Source organism: Danio rerio, chromosome 18 (genome assembly GCF_049306965.1).
Source record: "Danio rerio strain Tuebingen ecotype United States chromosome 18, GRCz12tu, whole genome shotgun sequence".
In the NCBI taxonomy this organism is placed as follows: Eukaryota; Metazoa; Chordata; class Actinopteri; order Cypriniformes; family Danionidae; genus Danio; species Danio rerio.
Genome location: NC_133193.1, coordinates 6646159 through 6670653, shown reverse-complemented (window position 1 = coordinate 6670653; position 24495 = coordinate 6646159). Strand labels below are relative to the sequence as shown.

General features: G+C 43.3%; 1 long non-coding RNA gene across 50 annotated transcripts in view; it reads left to right on the top strand.

Annotated features, from left to right (window-relative positions):
- The first annotated feature begins 23440 nt into the window (after positions 1-23440).
- The window catches only part of LOC103909111 (uncharacterized), a 90397-nt gene continuing 89342 nt past the window's right edge, over positions 23441-24495 (top strand). For 37 of the 50 annotated variants that reach the window (XR_012394203.1, XR_012394214.1, XR_012394244.1 and 34 more), the window contains exon 1: positions 23488-23702. This is a non-coding gene — a long non-coding RNA (uncharacterized lncRNA). Of the gene's footprint in view, positions 23703-24495 lie in introns of all 50 variants that reach the window. The other 13 variants (XR_012394241.1, XR_012394245.1, XR_012394225.1 and 10 more) reach the window with 3 other exon arrangements.

Here is a 24495-nt window from a genome sequence, read left to right as displayed (position 1 = left end):
TGGCCTCAGAGAAATGAAAGAAACCATTATCAGAGAAGGAGATCTGTGTCCTTTAATCTACCAAGTAGTGATGATGATCAGTCGACATTGGAGAAGTCACCTAGAAGAGATTTTTTAGGAAACAAATCAAGAACATACCAAAGGTTTGGAAAACCGGCAAGCGAAAAACGAGACGAGGGAGAAAGAGATCGACCAAGATCCCAGATCCAGGGCAGATACACACGGAGCCGAACAAAGGAGATGAGGTGATAAATATCTCCAATATATCCCTATCGACAAGTTGTACATCAGTTCTATCAAAAGGCTTAACATACTCCCCGGTAAATACAGCGAACGAATTTCAGACCAAAGTGGACTTGTTTAAATTTCATCGTAATCTACAATTAAAGGTTTGGTATCACACCTCTACGGCAGAAGCGCGCACCTATGAAGAAAAAAAGACAATCTTTAAGCCCAAATCTACATTTATTCCATGTGTCTCCAACCCGACGTTGAACTCGTTCTACAAGAAAGTCTCCTATGAAATGGATAATATTTTTTCCTCAAAAAAGAAAAAACATTTTAATCTTTCAAAAGACGAGATTAACGCTTTGGACTGGTTATCAACTAATGACAATCTCATTATTAAAAGAGCGGACAAAGGTGGTGCCGTTGTGGTATGGGGCAGAGATGATTATATCAAAGAAGCCTTACGACAACTACAGAACTGTGAGTATTATCAACCTTTGAAATTTGATCCGGCAGAAAAGATAAAAACGGAACTGATGGAAATACTGACTTTTGCTAAAACCGAAGAATGGATTACACAGAATGAGTTTGAATTTTTGTGGTCAAAAGAACCTAGAATCCCTACTTTCTATATGCTGCCTAAAATACATAAAAATTTAGAAAATCCACCCGGCAGACCTATAATTAGTGGGAATGAATCGATCACAGAACCTGCCTCAAAATTTGTGGACTATTTTATAAAACCTATTGTTAAAGATCTGCCCTCTTACATTCAGGACACGACTCAAGTATTAAATACGATTAAAAATATGCAATGTGATAAAACCTGTATACTGGCAACTATGGATGTTGAATCATTATATACAAATATAGATCATAGAGAAGGTCTAGAAGCATTGTTATACTATCTAGAAAAGAGACCATCGCCAAAAAAACCACCAACATGTTTTATTGTACAGTTGGCTGAATGGACATTGAAGAATAATGTTTTCTTGTTTCAAGATCAACTTTATAAACAGATAAAGGGAACAGCTATGGGAGCTTGTTTTGCCCCAAATTACGCAAATCTATTTTTGGGATTATGGGAAGAGAGATTTGTATATTCTGAATCAAATCCTTATTTGAGTAGCATTGTGTGGTGGGGTAGATATATAGATGATGTTATTCTGATATGGTCTGGATTGGAGGCAGATTTGAGGCAATTTCATGCTTTTTTAAATAATACTAACGCAAATCTGAGATTCAGCTTGGATTTTTCATTCACTCAAATACATTTTTTGGACTTAAACATTTTTAAAGATACTACAGGAAAATTACATACCACCATTTTTAGAAAAGAAACAGATAGAAATACAATCCTGAGAGCAGATAGTTTTCATCCTCCATGGCTGATCGAAAATATTCCTTTTGGACAATTTCAGAGATTGAAAAGAATTTGCGACAAAGAAGAAGATTTTGAGATCAAATCACAAGACATGGTTCACAGATTCAAACAACGGGGTTATAAAAATAGAGTAATTTATAAATCTTATAATAAAGCAAAAGATAGCAACAGAGATGAATTGTTAATAAAAAGACCCAGATTAAACCAGTCAGAAAGTTCTGTTTATTTCGTGACACAATACAGTACTGAGGCAAATACAATAAAGAGAATTATAAAAAATAATTGGAATATTTTGATGAGTGACCCCCATCTTAGGGAAATTTTACCTGTATCCCCCTCTGTAGTCTTTCGAAAAGCTCCAACTATCCAAGATAAACTTGTGAGAAGCCATCTTTCCTCTAAGAAAACTAACACATGGTTAAATCAAACAACAGGGAACTACAGATGTGGTAATTGCAACCATTGTGAAAACATGCTCAAGACGAACATGTTTAGAGATCCTTCTTCGGGCCGTGAATTTAAGATCAATTCATTTATCAATTGCAATACTACTTTTGTTGTTTATCGACTGGAATGTCCTTGTGGTTGTTTTTATGTAGGAATGACTAAGAGAAAACTAAAGTTGAGATTAGCGGAGCATAAATATGCGATACGTACTTGTAATCCACAATATCCTATGGCTCTACATTATAAAAATCAAGGTCATGGCAATCCAAGTTCATTAAAAATAGTTGGCATTGAACATATTTATAATTCTACAAGAGGAGGAGACAGGATAAAAAGATTAAAACAGAGAGAGACTTTTTGGATATATACATTAAAAGCAACCAGATTTCCAGGTTTGAATGGTGAATTAGATTTCTCTTCTTTTTTGTAAAACAGTTTTTCTATAGTTTCCCAGAAATGGGTTGCGGCTGGAGGGGTATCCGCTGCGTAGAAAGTAGCTGGTTGGCGGTTCGTTCCGCTGTGGCGACCCCGGATTAATGAGGGGACTAAGCCGATAAGAAAATGAATGATTAAATGAGTTTTTCTATAGATGCTTTACAGATCGTCATTATACATTGATGTATGTGTTTATATGTATGTATGTATTTTCCATGTATGTGTATATATTGTATACATGTATGTGTATGTATGTATGTATGTGTATATATATGTATATGTATATGTATATGTGTATGTATATATACGTATGTGTGTATGTATGTATATATATATATATATATATATTCTTTTTTCTTCTCTCTCTCTCTCTCTTTTCCCACATATGCAAGTGGGTGTTTGTGTATCTATGCCGAATTTATGATGGTAGTAGAGTTTGCTTGTTAAATTATTTGAGTGCCATTTGAGATGTTTAAATGAGTCATGTGACCGTAGTACTCAAAAGAGACTCTAGACGCACCTGATCACTGTTACCCTGATGAAGGCAGACTTCTGCCGAAACGCGTTGGTTTTTAGAGATCTAGCCATGTGAATAAAGGCTTTTTAATTTTTTCACTTTACTCGAGTGCCTTGGACTGATTCTTGTTGCAGATTTGATGAATCCCTTACCCAAAGAGCACCGACCATACATTTGAACTTACCCCAGAGCGCTTTTTGTTTTGTTTTTTCTAATTATAAGCTTGTTTGGCATGCTGTCCCGGGAGAGAGCCCTGAGCTCATGAGATCCTCGAGCCCAGGACTCCCTCCCGTTGCAAAGCGGGAGGGGAGTTTGAGCTCAGGTAGATCTCGGGAACTCCCCTGCTGTAGCAAGTGAATGCTCTTGAAACTAATTACTAACTAGGAGCGTGTCTATGTTGACAATTTGGCTTGTTCAATTGGCTTAATTGCATGTTTTTGGGTGGTGGGAGGAAACCGGGGAACCCGGGGGAAACCCACGTGAGCACGGGGAGAAGTGCAAAACTCCGCACAGAAATGTCTGCTAGTTTTGGTAGAGCCAGGAACCAGAGACATTCTTGCTGTGAGGCGACAGTGCTAGGCACTGGGCCACCGTGTCACCCGTCTAAGAAGGAGGCGTAGGGGAGGAAGGGGGGACTCTTCAAAACGAAGATAGCAATGGAATAAACCCCAGGGTATTTATAGTAGTTTAGGAGTCATCTGATTGGATAGTAGTGAATTGGATAATGCGGGTCAGCTGCTAGCAATCATAAGCACGTGATCCTCTCGAAATTTGTTTATACATAAACTTCACTTCAAGAGTTCACACTTAGCTGATGATTAATTATAAGCTTGTTTGGCATGCTGTCCCGGGAGAGAGCCCTGAGCTCATGAGATCCTCGAGCCCAGGACTCCCTCCCGTTGCAAAGCGGGAGGGGAGTTTGAGCTCAGGTAGATCTCGGGAACTCCCCAAAAATGCCTTTGAATAGCTCGGGACAGCAGCCGCGTATTGAAGAGCCCCCCAAAAAGCAGGTGTAACAAGCCATATCCGGCTGCTGGATATAGCGTTGATAGCTTAGGAAGAGAAGCTTCTAAGGGAGCAGAGCAAAGTAGGCTGCTAGAGCTTAGGCGGGGTGGGGGCAGGGCTGGATAGACTCCGCGGGAGTCAAGGCTCAAATATATACACCCCTGCGGGGGTGGGAGCTGGGGTTAGTTTGCTCAAGCAAGAGTCGGGAAGATTTGGGCGGTGGAGACTCTTGCATGAGAGGGTGGGAGGTGGCCAGGGCCTGAACTCCGGCGGGAGTTGAAGCTCGTTTTAGTCGCCCCTGCGGGGGCTAGAGCTGAGGATTGAGGGCCTATGCGTAAGGAAGAACATAGCGAAAGAGTGACGCTGAAAGAAAGACAGTTAGCGGAGGACTCAACGCTGAAAAAAAGAATTGAGGAAATAGGAGGGTAAGGAGATAAGGGGGAAGATCAGAGAAGGGTAAAAGTAGCGGAAGCACTCACGCTGTAAGGAAGAAAGAAGGGGCAAATAATTGCCAGGCGGAGAATCTCAACGCCAGAAAGAAGAAAAGGAGAATATAGAAGTATATATGCATATATAAATATATATGAACATATATGGTTATTACATGGTAAGGGCCGGGCGTGGGTGGTGATTGACTCTTGCGAGAGTCGAAGCTCGGAGCGACCCCTGCGGGGGTCAGAGCTGCTGTGGGCATTTTCCCCTGCTGAAGTCTGGGAAAGGGAGGGGGCGGTGGAGACTGCAGCAGGGGGTGGCCGGGGCGGGACTCTTGCGAGAGTCGAAGCTCGTTTTAGTCACTCCTGCGGGAGTTAGAGCTGAGGATTGATGGCCTATGAGAAAGGAAGAAAAGAGAGGGCGGAGGAACTCGACGCCAAAGGAAGAAAAGGAGAGAGGGGATAACCTGCGTGCGTGAGCATGCACGTGCGTCTATTCCTGTTTCGGCATGTGCATGCACACGCATCGGAACAGGTATACATCGGATGTATGCGTATAACATGCGCATACATACCATTTCTAATGGCCTGGGTGGGGCGCAAATGGTGACTCTTGCGAGAGTCGAAGCTCAGCGCGACCCCTGCGGGGGTCAGAGCTATGGGGGGGGGGGGGGGTGTGGGCAGTAAGAGTCGGGAAGAGGGAGGGGGTAGTGCAGGCTCTTACTGGGGGTGGTAGTGAAGGGGTGGCCGGGGATGGGCTAGGGGTGACTCGCGAGAGTCGAATTCGGATTGGACCCCTGCGGGGGTCAGAGCATGGTGAGGGAAGGAGCATAGTAGGTTTGAAAGGAAAGTTAAGAGCATACATGCAACCTGCACAACATGTAGTGCCCCTAGGCTCACATACTCATTGCTTGCACGTACATATGTATACTTAGACGTACGCCTGTACCCATATACATATCTGCGTGCAACATGCATGTATACGTGTGCAAACGCACGCTGTCTTTGCGCGAGCAATCACACACATTCCATGCGCACCCATACGCAAGCACACACACACACGTACTCCAGCCTACTTAGGGTCGAGCTCGTACCCCTAGTTGGAGTTTGGAATTTAGCTGATTAGGGCTAGCTGGGCTGTCTTGAGGTGGAATCGGCTGAGGCGAATGTAAGCTTTGAAGGCATCGGAGGACCAGCGGCCTAGGGTCTGGATTTGGTGTGGGGATAGACCTTTGTGAGCTGCTGTGGTGGCTGCGCCAATTCTAAATGAATGGCTGGAATACAATTCGGGGGAAAAGCCCGAAAGGCGAAGGACTTCTTTCAGATGTTTTTAAAACCAAAAACGGGTTACTGGACGGTTAGCGTCATCAGTAAAAAGTGGGGCATGTGGGTCGGACTCTTTTGCTCTCCTTGAATGGAGAAAGCTAGGAGAGTTTGGAATGGCTGAGTGGGGGAAAATATGTTAAATATGTAAACAAAATGCCCTTTGCTTATCTGATCTGTTTTGCTTTGCTTAATGAAAAAGGCGAGTGTTTCAGCATTCAGCAGTGTTAGATCAGATATAGTGGGGTGTATTGCGGGATTGAAATTGGATGTGATAGCCATTTCTGAATATAACTCAAGGGTCCTTGCGACAGCGTAAAGGATCAGAGATATGGAAGTTTTATGGCAATATCATTTGTGAATAGAGTGGAACAGGTGTTGGATGCTGGTCTGCTTCCGGTACCAAGAGCCGAAATTTCTGGAAAAGAAAGTGAGAGAGAGAATCAGCAATTTGATTTTTGCAAACTGGAACATGTCTAGCAGTCATAATGAATTGCTTTTGGCTGCCGTCCAAAGGAGGCGCCTTGTAAGGGCATAATTGGAAGTGCGTGCGAGCGTCCTTTATTAATGCAATAAACGGTGGCTTCGTTGTCGCAATGAACGAGAATGCTAGAGGCGGACCATTCATCTCCCCATAAAAGCGCTGCTGCGACTATGGGGTAGAGTTCGAAAGCGCAGATGATTGCTGATTTCTGGGTAGACTGAGCATCTGCGGGCCACGTTGAAGTAAACCAGTGACCTTGGTAAAAGCCGCCGAACCCGACTGAGGGGGCAGGGTCAGTGAATAAATTAATATCCACCGGGGAAGAAATTAGGTCGCTATAGAAAAGGAACAGCCGTTCCATTGCTTAAGGAAGGAGATCCATAAGCTGAGTTCATTGCGACTGGGTTTAGAAAGATATATGGTATCTTCTAAACCGGGGACCGAGGTGGAGAGCTGAAGGAGGTGAGTATTAAACGGGCGGCCTTGGGGAATTATAAGCATCGCAAAATTGAAGTGCGCGAGAATAGATAGCAGTTCGCGTTTGGTGCATGATGGTTTCTCGAGGAAAATTTGAGATAAAGAGATTATACGGTCAATCTTTTCTTTGGGAAGGGATGCTTGAAATTTATTCAAATCTAAGTTGATGCCCAGAAATTCTATGGAAGTGCTGGGACCGGCTGTTTCTCCTCTGCGAGGGGGATGCCTAGATTTTCGAAAACCTTTGGGTGATCGATAGGTGTTTAGCTGGGGGTGAGAAGGTAGGGAAATAAGGAGAAAATCATTGAGGAGATGGATGATATGCGGGATTTCGTAGTTATTAGATAAAATCCAGCATAATGCTTCTTAAGCATATCGAAAATTTTAGGACTACTTTTGCAGCCGAAAGTTTATCGGACTGCAAAGTAAAATTGTGAGCGCCAATGAATGCCAAAAAGGTGCCAGAAGTCTGGGTGATTTGGCATGATTTTAAAGGCGGATGAAATGTCGATTTTTTGCAAGCCAAGCATTGCGGCCGGCTAAACTGATGAGCGAAATTGCTTGGTCTATATCACGATAATTCAGCGAGTATTCGTCTGATGGAATGGTGCTGTTAATGCTAGGAATATAGAATTGTGAGGAGCGGAGACCAATAATCAAGGGTTTTTGCTAGAGAATTCTCAAGTCGCAAAGTCAATAGGACTAATACACGAACGCTGAACAGTGGGGCAAGAATAGTACTATCATGAGTTTATTATCGATTCTTTTTGATTAACGAATTCACTGTTGCAGGTTCGGTAGTCGCAGATTGTAGATTGGAGCAGAATAAGGTTAAGGAAGGGAGAGCTGGAACGCCCGGGTTAGATCCTTGGGTTAGATCTGAAATCAGAAATCAGAAGTTAGTATCAGGGTGACAATGCAATTCAAGCAATTTGAGAAATATGGCATCGTGGATGTGAGCTATGTGAGTGGAAATGCATCCTTTATGTAGAGTGTGATTGTATTTGAAGAGCATATAAAATGTAATGGGTTGGATGAGGGTCAGGTTCTGCAGCCAAATGTCATGGTCTTTTTATTAATGCATGGTCTGATAGCTTGATGTCGCTACGTGCAAGGATGGTAGAGGTGAGCATTCATCCCCCCACAGAATGGCAACTGGATGGAGAGCTGAGGATATGGGGTATAGTTTGTCTGGTGGTCCTGGAAGTGTTTATTGAAGATCCGTTGTCAGAAATGTCCTCCTATTCATAGCAGCCAATCAGGAAGTTGTTTGTTGCTGTTTCACATCCAACTGACTTGCCATTATAAGCTTACATAAGACACTAGTGTATGAATAAATGAGTCACTGGTCTAGTGTAATTGGACCCCAGTGCTCTGTGTATAATTTATTTATTTATTTATTTTATTTTATTATTATTATTATTATTATTATTATTTTATTTTATTTTTTTTTAATTGCTAACATCAAACTCTGAACTCTATAAGACTTCAAGGACGATGTCACCACTTAGTAAGACTGTGAATGGAATGTTAGTAATTGGCTTTACTTTAATCCATGAATAACATTTGTTGGTATCTTAACTTCATTCATAAGCTTATCTGGTCCAAATTCATTCATAAGACTTGCAACAGAGTCAAGAGAGAGGGCAGGACCTTCTCCAGAGAGCTTATTGGGTGGTGACGCTTCTCCTTACAGCTATTGGCTTAAGGAGAGCCAGTCAAGCGTGCCAAAGGTGAAAAAGCCCGGCGGCCATTTTGTTGATCAAGTTCACCATTGTTTATGACTTGAGCTGTTGCTTGCTGAACATTCCAGCAAACAAGCTGTTAGATGTTATGGATCAGTGGACGGGCAAGAGGCGAGTATCTTTAGTTAAAATCATTGTTTACACTAGTCTTGTTATTCAAAAGATTTATAAATGTTTTAGTCTAAATGTTTGGTAAGGTTATTTTGCAAAGCTTCCCTTCATGTGCATAGCATGTGCACCGCTAGGAAAAAGGTAATGGTTCAGTTTCATTGCAATGGCTTTGGAGTTTTTGGCTGTCATTTGCTGGAGAATAGGGTTGAAGACACAGCAGATGCGTTGAAGTGGAAGGTTTGATGTTTGTTGAAGTCGTTGATGCAATTGTTGGAGTTGTTTTGAAGTAGCAGTTGTTGTTGCTGCAGTTGTTGTTGCTGCAGTTGTTGTTGTTGCTGCAGTTGTTGTTGTTGCTGCAGTTGTTGTTGTTGCTGCAGTTGTTGTTGTTGCTGCAGTTGTTGTTGTTGCTGCAGTTGTTGTTGTTGCTGCAGTTGTTGTTGTTGCTGCAGTTGTTGTTGCTCCAGTTGTTGTTGCTCCAGTTGTTGTTGCTGCAGTTGTTGTTGTTGTTGCTGCAGTTGTTGTTGCTGCAGTTGTTGTTGTTGCTGCAGTTGTTGTTGTTGCTGCAGTTGTTGTTGTTGTTGCTGTTGTTGCTGCAGTTGTTGTTGTTGTTGCTGCAGTTGTTGCGTTGCTGCAGTTGTTGTTGCTGCAGTTGTTGTTGCTGCTGTAGATTGTAGCTTGTAAATTATAGCTAGTAGCTTGTAGATTATAGCTGGTAATTTGTAGATGGTAGCTGGTAGATTGTAGCTGGTAGGTGATAGCTGGTAGGTGATAGCTTGTAGATGCTTTGGTTGTCCATGCTGGTTTAGAGTAGGTTCTTCAACGGAGCTAGCTACGGTGAAGCTGCCTCTTCAAAACGAAGATAGCAATGGAATAAACCCCAGGGTATTTATAGTAGTTTAGGAGTCATCTGATTGGATAGTAGTGAATTGGATAATGCGGGTCAGCTGCTAGCAATCATAAGCACGTGATCCTCTCGAAATTTGTTTATACATAAACTTCACTTATTCATCTGAAATAACGAATTGACTTTGGATATTTGATCTGCATCTGTGTGAAAGAACACTTTAAAAATCAATTAAAGGATAAACTAATTTATTTTTTTATGCTTTTTTTGTCACACCAATATAAGATGTCAATTTGATGTCCCTTTGACATTAGTAAATGGACATCAAATTGGTTTACATTTTTACATGTTTGTTTATGTCAGTATGACATCAAAGTGCCCGGAAAGTTCCAGCCTAATATATTTCTACTTCCTGTCTATCCCTTTGAGAAGTTCCTGTTTTCTTTCTCCTAGAGCTGCAGGTAATGAACACATCACCGTCCGAGACTCAAAATTTCTTATGACGTGTTGTGTCGACTCACTTTAGGCGGATGGGAGTTTGAAGGACGCATCGCCATCGCTCTGTACTTCCCGCATATCAATTAATATGCAAATCAGGGCGTTTTACTCAAGGCAATTAAGTAGACGCCTCACTGACTTTTTTCCCCTTTTAATGTCTTTTTGATGTCACACCCAATGAGTTTCAACAGACCAATTAGGAGTTTTAACGCCTCGCTAATATGAAAGATCATATTCCTGCTCTTGCTCCTGTACAAGCACACATACACATGCCCTCCTGTTGAATTATATAAGGAGCGCTCTGTTTTTTTTTCCACCTTGTCACTCATAAATGCACTTTTTGTGATAAAGGCCCTCGAGCGATTGCTCACTTCAGTGGTTCGGTTGCTGTCAGCTTTACTTTTTTGCGTTTCAGTTTGGGCTTGTCATCAAATATATGCTGAGGTTATGCTCTGCTGCCTCATGGGATTTTGCCCCCGCTCTCAACCCCCCAACTTTGGCCAATATGTTGGTGAGTTTAAAGCAATGACTGTAAAAAATATGGACGACGCGACAGCCCTTTTTCCCATTGAACGCCTTGAGGGCAAAACGCCTGCTTGACGGGCACAAACTGTCGCAAAAGACTGCTGAAATTGGAGCCAGACATGCGCAGAAGGATTGTCTGATGGAGCCAGAGGAGGAGCCGCGAAAATGAGCAGAGTCGAGCTTCCAATCAAACGCTTTATGTAAAATCAACTACGCCCCCCGAACTTCTCAGCATGCGTTTGCTGTCATATCAACACAAATGGATGTAATAACGTTAACAAATATGAGGGTTTTATATATTCAATCGCGCCAGCTCCAGGCCGCAGCGCATAACTTACTCGCGGCGTCGCGGGCTGATTCCGGCTCGCATGCGGCAGCGCCTGCTCGCTCGGCCGCCGCATCTGGCTCGATTGACTCGGGCTGGAATTGGGTAGTGAGTCCAGGCATCCGGAGTAGGTCCAGCAGAGGTAACGTTAGTCAGTCTGAGCTCTAAGAGATAAGACTCCGGCAGGCGAGAATCTAGCCGGAACTGTGTTTTGCTATCTGGGTGGCTAGGCGTGTATCAGCAAACTAATAAAGCCCGAAAAAAGCCCTGAACTTAGCGAATAAACAGTGTTCCACCAGGATCATGTATGTCAGAAACTATAGTTTACTGCTGAACTCATTTTGTCATGGTAAAATAACACAGAAATCGAATAATAACATTTCAGTCTACTTCAGTCTCCTGCCGAAGCTCAGACGCCGCGCTTTGAGAAACTGTCAATCACAGCTGTCAATCACGATGACACGCCCAGCATTAAATTACTGCTAAAAACAAACTGTTTACAAAAATGAAGATCTGCACCTATTTCAGCACAATAACCAGTGCCTTAATCGACCAGAACTATCTTTCGGGACATTTTATTGCAAGTGTAATATTTTTTTTTATTTGGGCTCAAGTCTCCTTCATTAACACGGAGGAGGCGGGCTTTATGACTTGTACTGCAGCCAGCCCCCAGGGGGCGATCTAACGACCGAAACCTTCACTCAAACGTAGGCTTGCGGCACACTTGGTTTAAAGGGTTAGTTTGTTAAAAAAAGTCTTAAATTGTAAAGAAATTAAAGTTTCTGAGGAAAACATACAGGTTTTTTTCTCAAAATAATGTGCTTCTATGGTTGTTGAGTGGTTTAAACTTCCAAGCTGCAGTTTCAAAGGGTGCTACATGATCCCAGCTGAGGAATGAGTAATAGATATATACTTTTAAATCACAAAACATGGGCAAAACATGTGAATAGTAGGAGATTGAAACAATTTTTCTTCATAAACTGACATATAGTAAACATTGCACTCATGTGACTAAATTATACACAACAAAAGTCTTGTCGCCTATCCAAGTTTAAGGTACAACAATTAATAACTTGACTTCTAGTTGATCATTTGGTATCAGAAATGGCTTATATGAAAGGCAAAGGCCTCTAGATTACGCTTATTTTACCATAATAAAAAGACTACCATTAGCTTGGACAACTGCATCTATGCTTCTCTGCAACGACTTAAATTACTTAAACTCTGCGGACCCGGTACCGGGTCCGTGACGTCATCGACTTTCGCTTTAAGATTTAAAGGGCTAGCGTTGCACCAGACCTCCTTAAGTGGTGTCGTTTGAAAGTGTAGAATCTATATTTTATGCACATATGCATCACTTTGGTTTTTATTCTACTGTATAAAAGTTATTTACACTTAAATACACAGTATTTTGGATACCTGAGCTGGGTATTTCACATTGGTTCATTTTCATATTTTTTTATATGACACATGTACAAGTTATAGCTCAAATGAAAGCTCTTGCCGGTGCTCATACAGTTCTAGCATTCTTTTTACTGAATTATATTCATATGCCAAACAGTTGTTGAATGAATTGTGGTGTTTCCATGGCGCAGAAATGTAAACAATACATTCATGATCACTAAGCAGCCCCAGATAGCACAGACAGCTGTCATCTCTTACCTTATGCTGTGCCCTTCAGGGCCATTCTCCTCTGTTTTTGAGGTGATGTGCATAAGTAATCCTTTTATATGTCTTATGTGGTCCAAACACAGTGAATTATGTTTGATCAAACAAAAGAATAGTGAAATATGTAAACAAGGATCGATCTCTGTGGCTTGTACAGCCCCTCTCATCAGTTGGAATGCAATAACTTTTGTATAGATTATGGTGGAGACATTTTTCTTTTTTCCTATGATTACAGACATGTGCAGGAACCACCAAAATTAATTACAGCACGCTAAACCACACAGAACCTAAAAGGTACACTTTCACATTTGAGTTTATAAAAAAAAATACAAAAAGCGCCTGTTTTTTTTAGGTGTTTTAAACACTTTCAATAGTGTTTTATGAAAATTAAAAGGGTTTTCTTTAAAATGATACCAATTTTTTGCATTTACATCTCTGCATGTGGATTTGGGAAGCTTTTAAATTTGGGTAGGAAAAATCCAGGCGGAAATCCCCAAATAACAGCAGAGTTTAAGTGGTTAATAAAGTCATCTGGATATCTTCTGAATATCCTTCAACAGAAGAAGGAAATTTGTGAAAGTTTAGAATCAGTGGATAGTACTGTCGCCTCACAGCGAGAAGGTTACTGGTTCAAGTCCTGGCTGGGTCATTTGACATTTCTGTGTGGAGTTTGCATGTTCTCCCCATGTTGGCGTGGATTTCTCACACAGTCCAAAGACATGCACTATAGGTGAATTGAATAAACTAAATTGGCCAAATATATGTGCGTGAATTAGTGTATGTTTGCCAGTACTGGGTTGCAACTGGAAAGGCATCCGCTGTGTAAAACATGCTGGATAAGTTGGTGGTTCTTTCCGCTGTGGTGACCGCTGAGAAACAAAGGGACTAAGCTGAAGAAAAATGAATGAAAGTGAATTAATCCTTTAACTGATTCCATTCTTTCTGAATCTTGTGTTAATGGAAAATCTGTCCTATTCTGGAGCAAAAATTGCAGCCCGAGGCGTATACTTCCAGGGGGGTTTTCTGTAGATGTTACTAGCACACACACACACACTTTTCACAACAGGCGTTCTTCATTTCAGTAGTGAGTATCTTGAGCCTGTAGCCTGAAGCCACGATGCAAATGCTCTTTATCGATATTTGTCATCGTTACACTAGCTTGATATGCGTCTCGCAGCGTGAAGAAGACAATATGCGCTCGTCTCTTCGTGTGTGGGTACCTTTGCCCTGGCAGATAGTGAGGGGAATGATGGAAAGAATAGGCATTTGAAGTAAACAAGAAAAACAAACCAAGGGAACGCAACGGAACATGAAAAAGACTGGTTAATTGAAAATTGCAGGGTGCTTTATCTCTGTAGCTGTGGGCGGGATCCTTTTTGAAGTCTCGCCTCCTTGGGGAATCGTCTAGTGTTCGGGATTAGACACGCAGCATGTCTCTGTGTATGCGTGCGTGTGTGTGTGGAGTCCCAATCCTGTTGGCACTCTGGCCTGATAGATGCTATTTCCCATAATCCCTCAGTCACTCTCGAGTATACTGTGTCGGAGTTTGATTTCCTTCAGTTTGGAGTGTTTTGTCGGTTATGCGCGCATCCTGATTTCATTATTTAACATCAGCATAATGCTCATCATGAGCCAGTGCATTTCTCAGCTAGGTCAGTGCTTTGGGATGCAGATTTTATACATTGGATATACATTAGCATAACTTGACATTTTTGCTAAAATTGTGCACAGTACAGTGCTAGGCAATTATATTAGATTTGCACTGACAGTCCCAGTTGTTTTAGCCAAGACATCTATGTTTAGTTGCATGCAAAACAGCTGCTGGTTGAGTTCTTTTGGCATGGCTTTGAATTATGAGACAAGTTAGGCAAGTTAGTGTAAATGGGGAATTGGTCAAAGAACTGCTCCTTGAAGAACTCCTGTGACTGGTCTCACATAGCAATATATATATATATATATATATATATATATATATATATATATATATATATATATATATATATATATATATATATATATATATTGTAGCGAGGCAGAGGGAAAACACAAACACCGTAGATAATGTTACAAACAATGCCCCGGAGGGTGCCTTTATTTACAAGTGATATTGTGGTGAAAGGGTGCTCTTCTTAAAGGTGCGTGCTCAAGTGCTCCGGGGAGATGGTGAAGGCTGGTGAGATGTAGAGTGCTGGATCGGTCACGAGCTGGACTCGGCTGTGGGAGAGACAGAGAGAGACAAGCGTTAGCGCAGGGAGTCATCTGTAATGAAGCTCAACTCTTCCTGTGTGGGGCTGGCTTATATCTCTCCCTGGCTGATGAGGTCCAGCTGTGAGCGATCCGGGGTTGATGAATGATCCAGCTGGTGTGGATTTGTGCCCAGGGCGACGTGGTATTACATGGCTCGCTACATTCCCCCCCCCTTAGCGTCGTCCTGGTCCTCGGTGTCCTGCGAAGGAAGAGTAGTGTATTGAGAGGGGGGGTAGAATGTTTCGACAGACCTGCCCATCCTGACCAGAGCCGTGAGAGTCCGTCTGCGTTTCCGTGGGAGGCCCCGGCTCGATGTTGAACGTCGAAGTTGAAATCCTGGAGCGACAGGAACCACCTGGTGACCCGAGCGTTGTTGTTCTTCGCTGTAGCCATCCATTGTAGCGGGGCGTGGTCGGTCACCAGAGTGAATTTCCTGCCAAGGAGATAGTACCTTAGCTCCAGGATTGCCCACTTGATCGCCAGGGCCTCCTTCTCCACCGTTGCGTAGCGGGTCTCTGCGGGGGTCAGCTTCCGACTCACGTACATTATAGGATGTTCTTCATCGCCGTGGACCTGGGAGAGGACCGCGCCCAGGCCCGAGTCGGAAGCATCCGTCTGTAGAATGAAGGGGCAGCCGAAGTCAGGTGCGTGCAGTACCGGTGAGGACGTGAGGGACTTCTTTAGGGCTCGGAATGCGTCGTCGGCTTCCTTGGTCCATCTTATCCTCTCCGGCTGCCCCTTTCTGGTCAGGTCTGTCAAAGGGCTGGCTATGGATGAGAAGTTAGGTATGAAACATCTATAGTAGCCCGCTAACCCCAGAAATGCACGTACCTGGGTCTTTGTGGTGGGTTGTGGAGTTTCCTGTAGTGCCTTGACCTTGTTTTGCTGTGGCTGTATGAGACCTCGTCCAATGTGGAACCCGAGGTATCTGGCTTCGGCTAGACCCAGGTGGCATTTCTTGGGATTAGCTGTGAGCCCAGCCCGTCGAAGATCTAAGAGCACCCTCCGTAACCGGGATAGGTGTTCTTCCCATGACTCTGAGTGGACGATGAGGTCGTCCAGGTAGGCTGCTGCATATGGCTGGTGGGGCCTCAGCAGGATGTCCATCATTCTTTGGAATGTGGCTGGGGCCCCGTGGAGCCCGAAGGGAAGAACCCGGTATTGCCAGTGCCCACCGGGTGTGGAGAAGGCGGTTTTCTCTTTGGCGTCTTCACTGAGTGGTAACTGCCAGTAGCCTTTGGTGAGGTCGATGGTGGAGATAAATCGGGCTCCACCCAGCCTATCCAGCAGCTCGTCCACCCGAGGCATGGGGTATCCGTCGAACTTGGAGATCTCATTGAGTTTCCTGAAGTCGTTGCAGAAACGGAGGGTGCCATCGGGTTTGGGGACCATCACTATTGGGCTGGACCACGGGCTACGGGATGGTTCGATGATGCCTAACCTTCTCATCTTCTGGATCTCCTCGTCGATAGCCAGCCTGCGAGCCTCTGGAACTCGATAAGGCCTTTGCCGGACGATGGTGCCAGGAGGAGTGATAATGTTGTGTTGGATGATGGAGGTTCGGCCCGGTTTCTCCGAGAACACATCCTTGAACTGACCAACCAAGGCTTGCAGCTCCGCCTTCTGGTTTGGTGAGAGTTGCTCACCAATGTGGACAACGGGAAGAGTTTCTTCAGCGAAGGCAACGAGATGACCTGGAGCTGCAACCCACTTCTTCATAAGATTAACGTGGTAAAGTTGTTCTTCCCGTCTTCGTCCCGGCTGACGGACTCGATAATTTACCGGCCCTACCCTTTCTACCACGGTGTATGGTCCCTTCCAGGATGCGAGGAACTTTGACGTTGTGGTAGGTATGAGTATCATCACCTTGTCCCCTGGGTGGAACTCTCTGGGTTGGGCGGGCCGGTTATACAATCTCTGCTGGGCGCGCTGGGCTTCGGTCAGGTGTTGTTTGACGATGGGCATGATTTTGTCGATGCGTTCTCTCATGTCCCGTACGTGTTCAATCACCGACCGCTGGGGGGCTGGTTCCTGTTCCCAGGCTTGACGAGCCACATCCAATAGGCCTCGGGGTTGGCGGCCAAACAGCAGTTCGAAGGGGGTAAATCCTGTGGAGGCCTGGGGGACTTCCCTGATACCGAATAACACGTACGGGATCATGAGGTCCCAGTCGCGCCCGTCCTCTGCCACCACCCGTCGGAGCATCTGCTTCAGAGTCTTGTTAAAGCGCTCGACAAGGCCGTCCGTCTGTGGATGATATACAGAGGTTTTTAGCTGTTTTACCTTGAGTAGGTGACAGAGGTCTGCCATCAACCGGGACATGAAGGGGGTGCCCTGGTCGGTCAGTATCTCCGTTGGGATTCCCACTCGACTGCATAGCAGAAACAGCTCCTTCGCGATGGCCGATGACGTGGCTTTCCTCAGGGGAATCGCTTCAGGGTATCTGGTGGCATAATCGAGGATAACAAGGATGTGCTCATGTCCCCGGGCTGACTTCGGCAAAGGCCCTACCAAGTCCATACCAATTCGGGTGAAGGGCACATCGATGATGGGTAGCGGTATTAGAGGGCTGGGGGGTGGTCGTTGGGGAGACGTTCTCTGGCAGATGTCACATGCCTGGCAATACCTCTTTACTTCCCCGTCTAGCCCCGGCCAATGGAAACGATCGCGGATCCTTTTCACCGTGTTGGCCGCTCCCAGATGTCCAGCCATCGGGTGGGTATGTGCCAGTTCCAAGACCGTCTCCCTCTTGGTCCTCGGAACGACCAGTAGTGTCTTCTTTTCCCCCCGCCTCTCTGCGACACAGTACAGCAGACCATTTTCCACAATGAAATGTGGGAGGGGGTGAGGGCTGGGAAGTCGCTCATTTCCGTCGATGATCCGTACTTGTGGCCAACAGTGTTTGAGCGTTTCATCTTCCCTCTGTGCTCTGCCAAAGTCACCTCCTGCGGTTATCTGTTGAAACAGATCAAAGTATAGGTTAGCAGATATAGATGACTCACCCCCTCTGTCGCTCTCGGTGGTCATCAGCGCTGGTTTGCGGTCCCGATGAGCCCGTGGCTTGTTCTTCTTCTTTGAACGAGCCGATGGAGCGTGGTGGTGAGTTAGGAGTTCGTCGAACCCCGGCCAGTCTCTGCCCAGTAAGAGGGACACAGGAAGGTCTGGAACAACCCCGACTTCGATTCGCCAGCTACCTGGTTTCGCCGCGATGGTTACTCTTCGGGCGGGTACGTGGCGGGTATCACCATGCACACACGTGATCGGAATTCGCCCTTTGCTTTCATGATGGTATTTTAAAGTTTTCGGGTGAACCAGAGTGATGGCGCTTCCTGTGTCTAAGGTGGCCGTTTGTGTTTTTCCCTCTAGCTGGACTTTATGGGTGGGAGCTTCGGGAGGGATATTGCGGTGAACCGCGCACCCTGCTGTCCAGGCCGGGGTCGAGTGCGTCGTCGGCTCGGTGGGCATCGGCTCGTCCATCGGGCTGGGGACCGCTGGTCTGCCGCCTGGTCGCGCTGTGCCCTCCACCGGTCGCCAAGGTGCACTTACCCTCCGGGGTGGCAGAGCCGCTCTCTCCCCATTATCTCGGGCGATGTGAGCTTCAGCCAGCTCGATCGCCTCCACCAGGGTGGCCAGTGACTCAGGATTTCGCATGCTGGTGAGTGTTCGCAAACGTCGGGGTAACGCACGCATCATCTTCTCGATGATCACCTTCTCAGCGACCTGGACCGCCGAGGGATCTCCTCCCAATAACCATAGCCTTCCCAGGCGAGAAAGTTGAGCTGCTTGGGTTCTCACTGGTTGTTTCTCGTCGTAAGACCACTGGGAAAACTGTTGGGCTGCGCTGATTGTGGATAGCCCCATTCTGGCTAATATTTCCTTTTTTAACGCTTTGTAATCTTCATTTTTAGGTGTCTCTAGTGAAAAATATGCTCGTTGCGCTTCTCCTGTGAGAAACGGAGCCAACATTCTCGCCCAGTTTTCTTTTGGCCAGCCTTCTCTCTCGGCAATAACCTCAAAGGTATGTAAATAAGCGTCAATATCATCCAGGTCGCTGAGTTTAGTGAGATGATGATGCGCACTCACTTCGGGAGTCGGATGGTGTCTGGCCGCCTGGCGGAGCTGCTGTTCCAGTCGATCCTGTCTGGCTGTAAGCTGCTCAGAGATGGAATTCTGTTTCCTGGAGATCTCCACTAGGTGGAGCAGTACCTCTTCTACCGACATGGCGACGGGATGTTGACAGCCGAGTAAGAGGAAGCGTGGGAGAGAGAGAGAGCGGATGCCTGTCTGTAACAAACACAGAGAAAAATTCAGCGGTTATTTTCTACTTAATGGTGAGTGTTTCTTCTGAATTTTTCCCTCTGCAATGCCCGCATTCTCCACCAGTTGTAGCGAGGCAGAGGGAAAACACAAACACCGTAGATAATGTTACAAACAATGCCCCGGAGGGTGCCTTTATTTACAAGTGATATTGTGGTGAAAGGGTGCTCTTCTTAAAGGTGCGTGCTCAAGTGCTCCGGGGAGATGGTGAAGGCTGGTGAGATGTAGAGTGCTGGATCGGTCACGAGCTGGACTCGGCTGTGGGAGAGACAGAGAGAGACAAGCGTTAGCGCAGGGAGTCATCTGTAATGAAGCTCAACTCTTCCTGTGTGGGGCTGGCTTATATCTCTCCCTGGCTGATGAGGTCCAGCTGTGAGCGATCCGGGGTTGATGAATGATCCAGCTGGTGTGGATTTGTGCCCAGGGCGACGTGGTATTACATGGCTCGCTACAATATATATATATATATATATATATTATATTATACAGTAATTAAATTTTTTTTTCTTAAATAGGATATTTAAGCAATCATGATTACTTTCACCAGCAGAGGGGCTATGAGGTACAACAAATATGGGAAACCATTCACTGAATTAACGGTTTGATTCAGTTCATGATTTTGATTTTACATGTTCAATCATGTCCAGGAAAATGCTGACTTTTTGTTAAATGTATGTGTTTTTAGTCCCAAAAATTATGTTGTTGTGTAAACGACCACGCAAAATGTATAAAAAGTGTCCCAATTTTGTCTGAAAATGTTGTCATGTAAACAAACGTACAAGAAGTAAAGAAATATTGCTGTGCAAACTAACAGACAAAACATAAGTGTCTCGTTTTTAGCTGAAACTTATGTTAAAACACAGGCAAAACATATAAAAAGCTTTGTCTTGGCCCACATGCCCCGTGAATTACGGATCTGGCTTCCATACAAGGGCCAACATGGACCATATCTGGGCCTAGTCTCAGCCAAGTTAACAACGATATTTGGGCCTGAACTGGGCCAGATATGTTGGTGTGTCAAGGCTGAAATGAGTTTGATAAACCCATGAAGCATTTTGCGTTATGGCCATGCTTATTCTCGAAGTGACCTGATTGGTCGAATTTTTTCTTTATTAAAAAATCCTTTAAATGTATTTTAAAAGTTGGTCAATATAGGCCGAACTTACATGGCCCACATATACATTTTTAACATCTTGTCCAAATACTACACTTAATATCAGGCCCAAGTGTGCCACCTCTGCCAAACCTGGGCCATGTTTGCCCCACATGCTGTATGCCAGTGCCAGTCGAATGCCCGCTGTGCCAGCTTTATGCCAAATCTGGGCCAGAATTATTTGCTACCTGGCGTGTGTTTTGGATACTTCTTACCTTCAAGTAACCCTAAAAGATCTGCTAGTGAGGTAAGACTAAAACCGATGGACCCCCTAACTGATAACCACTGTGTTTCTCAACCAAGTCCCTTGAGGACCATCAGCTCTGCACATTTTCCCCTTAACCAAACACACCTATTTAGATTGTCAGCTCATTAGCAGACACCGACAGAGCTGTAATGGGTGTGACAGACAAAGGAGACATCCAAAATATGCAGTGTTGATGGTCCTCCAGGAGCGTGGTTGAGAAACACTGACCTATACCAGCTTTAGCAGTCCACAGGGCCAATAACACTGATGAAAAACAAAATACAAATCAAAGTTTGAGAGATAGGAGATGTCTACCTGATAGTAGATAGTATCTCATGGCAACTCGTAACTTTTTGATTTAGTGGCTTATTCGTATGATTTCGTACAATCTAATTCGTACAATTTTGTATGATTTGCTCATCCCCCAATGACGGTTGGGTTTAGGGGTGGGGTTAGGTGCCACGTCTCTTTTTTAAAATCGTACAATTTCGTACAACTAAACTGATACGAATTTGTACGAATCAGACACTAAACTGGCAAAACGTAAAATACTTACGTTTTCTCCTGAGATCAGGCTGGTTTCCCCACAGTCCAAAGACATGCGCTATAGGTGAATTGAATATAAAACATGGAATAGTTGCTGGTTCATTCCACTGTGGCAACCTCTGAGAGACTAAGCCGAAGAAAATTGAATATATGAATTAAATTTTTTTTATGTTATATTTATATATTTATAAAAAATTATACATCTTAAGTGTAAATACTAATCTGCACAAAATGTGTTGCTTGATTAACTTTCAAAAAATAAATATATAAATTAATCCATCTGTTGATTTGACATTTTAAAAAGTTCCTTATTAGGTGTGTTAATTATAATTATTTATTCAGATTTAACAAATTTTATTTTGATTTTTTAAATACTCAATATTTAAAATATATTCATTCATTCATTTTCTTATCGGCTTAGTCCCTTTATTAATCTGGGGTCGCCACAGCGGAATGAACCGCCAACTTATCCAGCACGTTTTTACGCAGCGGATGCCCTTTCAGCCGCAACCCATCTCTGGGAAACATCCACACACACACACATTCACAAACATCCAAACTATCCTCTTAATGCACAAAGAATAAAAAATTGTGCAGATGTTCTCTGAGGAAGTAAAATAATTGATTTGCAACTACTAAAACATATTTTCCCATCCAAAACACATCATTAATGGTTTTTATCTTTTGTATAACTTCTCCATTCTCTTTTCCTCCTCTTCTGTCTGTTTAACCCATCAGCTCAAACAACAGTTTAAAGGTTGGCCAAAATTGCTGAGAATCACCTTGCTTTTTCTCATCTGTACCTGTTAGACCTGAGTTTGTTTGTCTCCTCCATTTACTCACACCTGCTGCTCCCTCCTTCTCCACCTCAGCTGTGTTATTTTATTCTTCTGCACTGATTCATTGGATTTACTAACTATTTAAACTTTTTTCTTCTTACGTTTTAAGGATAAACAATTACAAACAATGAATGGGCTGAATTTAACTAATTAATTTAAACATTACTAAATTGAATCTGTTTGTTTAAATTTAGCCCATAGAAATTGCTTGCAACCATTCATTAATTTCTTTTCAGCTTAGTCCCTTTATTAATCTGGGGTTGCCACAGCAGAATGAACCACCTGTTTGCAACCACTTGCATTAAAAAGTTTAGTAAATTTTTCCATTCATTCATTCATTCATTCATTCATTCATTCATTCATTTATTCATTTTCTTTTTGGCATAGTCCCTGTATTAATCAGGGGTTGCTACGGCAGAATGAACCACCTGCTTGCAACCACTAGCCTTAAAAAAGTTGAGTAAATCCAATGAATCATTTTTTTCATTCATTCATTCATTTTCTTTTCGGCTTAGTCCCTTTGTTTATCAGGGGTCACCACAGTGGAATGAATCTGCCTGTTTGCAACCACTTGCCTTAAAAAAATTTTGTAAATCCAATGAATCATCTTATTCATTCATTCATTCATTCATTTTCTTCTTGGCTTAATCCCTTTTTTAATCAGTGGTTGCCATAGCGGAATGAAAACTGCTTGCAACCACTTGCCTTAAAAAAGTTAAGTAAATCCTATGAATCATCTTTTTCATTCATTCATTCATTCATGTTTTTTTGGCTTAGTGCCTTTATTAATCAGGGGTTGCCACAGCGGAATGAACTGCCTGTTTGCAACCACTTGCCTTAAAGCGGTTTAGTAAATCCAATGAATCATTTTTTTTTTCATTTATTTATTTTCTTTTTGGCTCAGTGCCTTTATTAATCAGGGGTCGCCACAGCGGAACGAACTGCCTGTTTGTAACCACTTGCCTTAAAAGAGTTTAGTAAATCCAGTGAATATTTTTTTTTCAGTGTAGTTTAAAAACTTTATTACAGGTTAAACAACTCCACTTATCGGTATTTAATACAAAAATATGATTTAAAAAATGTGTAAAGTGAAGGTCCTCATCCAAAACAGAACATAAAACACCTTCAGTAGACCACACCAAATATTCTCCAATGTACTTTTGTAAAACTTAAAATCAATTAACAATCTTTATTCATTCATTTTCCTTGGGCTTAGTTCTTTTATTTATCAGGGGTCGCCACAGCAGAATAAACCGCCAACTTATCAATTCATTCATTCATTTTCTTTTCGGCTTAGTCCCTTTATTAATTAGGGGTTGCCACAGCGGAATGAACCGACAACTTACGCAGTGGATGCCTTTCCAGCTGCAACCCATCACTGGGAAACATCCATACACAGACACTCTCTTTGTGCTAACCTGCACCATTGTGTCGCCAGATTAACAACCTTGACTGAGATGATTAATTCTGTTCAGTTTTCTCTTTTAGTAAATAGATAAGTAATAAGTAAACAGTAATAGATATTTTGCTTATCCCAAAAATGAAACTCAATAAATAAATCTTGACCAAATGAATTCTTCAAAACATCAAATAATTAAATCAATCAAAAAATAGTCCATAAAATATAAGAGAGAGAGAGAGAGGGAGGATGGCCCACTTCTTTTTACTATCTATTTGTGTTTTAATTATAGAAAGTTCACGAAGACTAAAAAAGGCATCTGTTCAGTTTCTTCAAAAGCAAAGCGAGAATGAGCGGGAAAAAAAACAAAGAGGAAGATGACAGACGCGAGAGATGCTGACAGAGAGAGTGAGACCGTCGAGGTGACGGAGAATCGAAGAGGCGTCAAACACGAGAAAAGGAGAAAAACTTCTGAACCAAAGGAGAAAATGAAACGTTAGAGGAAAGGTTTGTGCTGTGCTCGAAAGTATTTCATGTGTGAGGTTTGTTATTTTTAACACAATCAGCGCTTAATTTGAACATGTCTTAAAGGCACAGTTCATCCGACATTGAAAATGCCGTTAGAATTCACACACCCTCCATTTTGTTCAAGGATTGCAATGTTGGAAGCGCATTGACTTACTATGGTTGTCAAAGTCTGTTTTTAACATTCTTTACAATAAAAGACATTCATAAAGGTTTGGAATCACTTAAGGTTAAAGGAAGTTTTGATATCCCAGATAGCAGGCAGTAATCGGCCCGAGCTCGGCTGCCCCTCGGCGCCTCCGGCTCCGACTCGGCATCGGCGAGTGTTATCCGGGCCGAGTGCGGCCCGCAGCTCGCTCGCGCACATGCGGTTGTGATGCGGCTGTAAAGCACTGGCCCGATTCCGGTCAACCATATCCTGGCCGCTTCTGGCAAGGACTCGGCTGATGGAAACCGATTAAGTTCTTATTTTATCTAGTAATCTGTTAGCTCCACGTTTAATGATAATTTGAGAAAATATTAATGGTACGATAGCAAAAAAAAAAAAAAAAGAATATTTAGTGTGGATGGTCGCAATGTTTAGACGCAAACAAAACAATATTATTTATAAATAGATTATACATGTCATCTAGAGAAAAACTATGTAAAATTCGCTTATTTTTGAGATAGCACGCTCCTGTGCTGACTGTTTTTTTTTTAAAGCAGAAGTTGGTTTCATAATAAACACATGCGTTACTAAATTCCTGATCCAAACTCCAATCCAGACGGTGGCGGT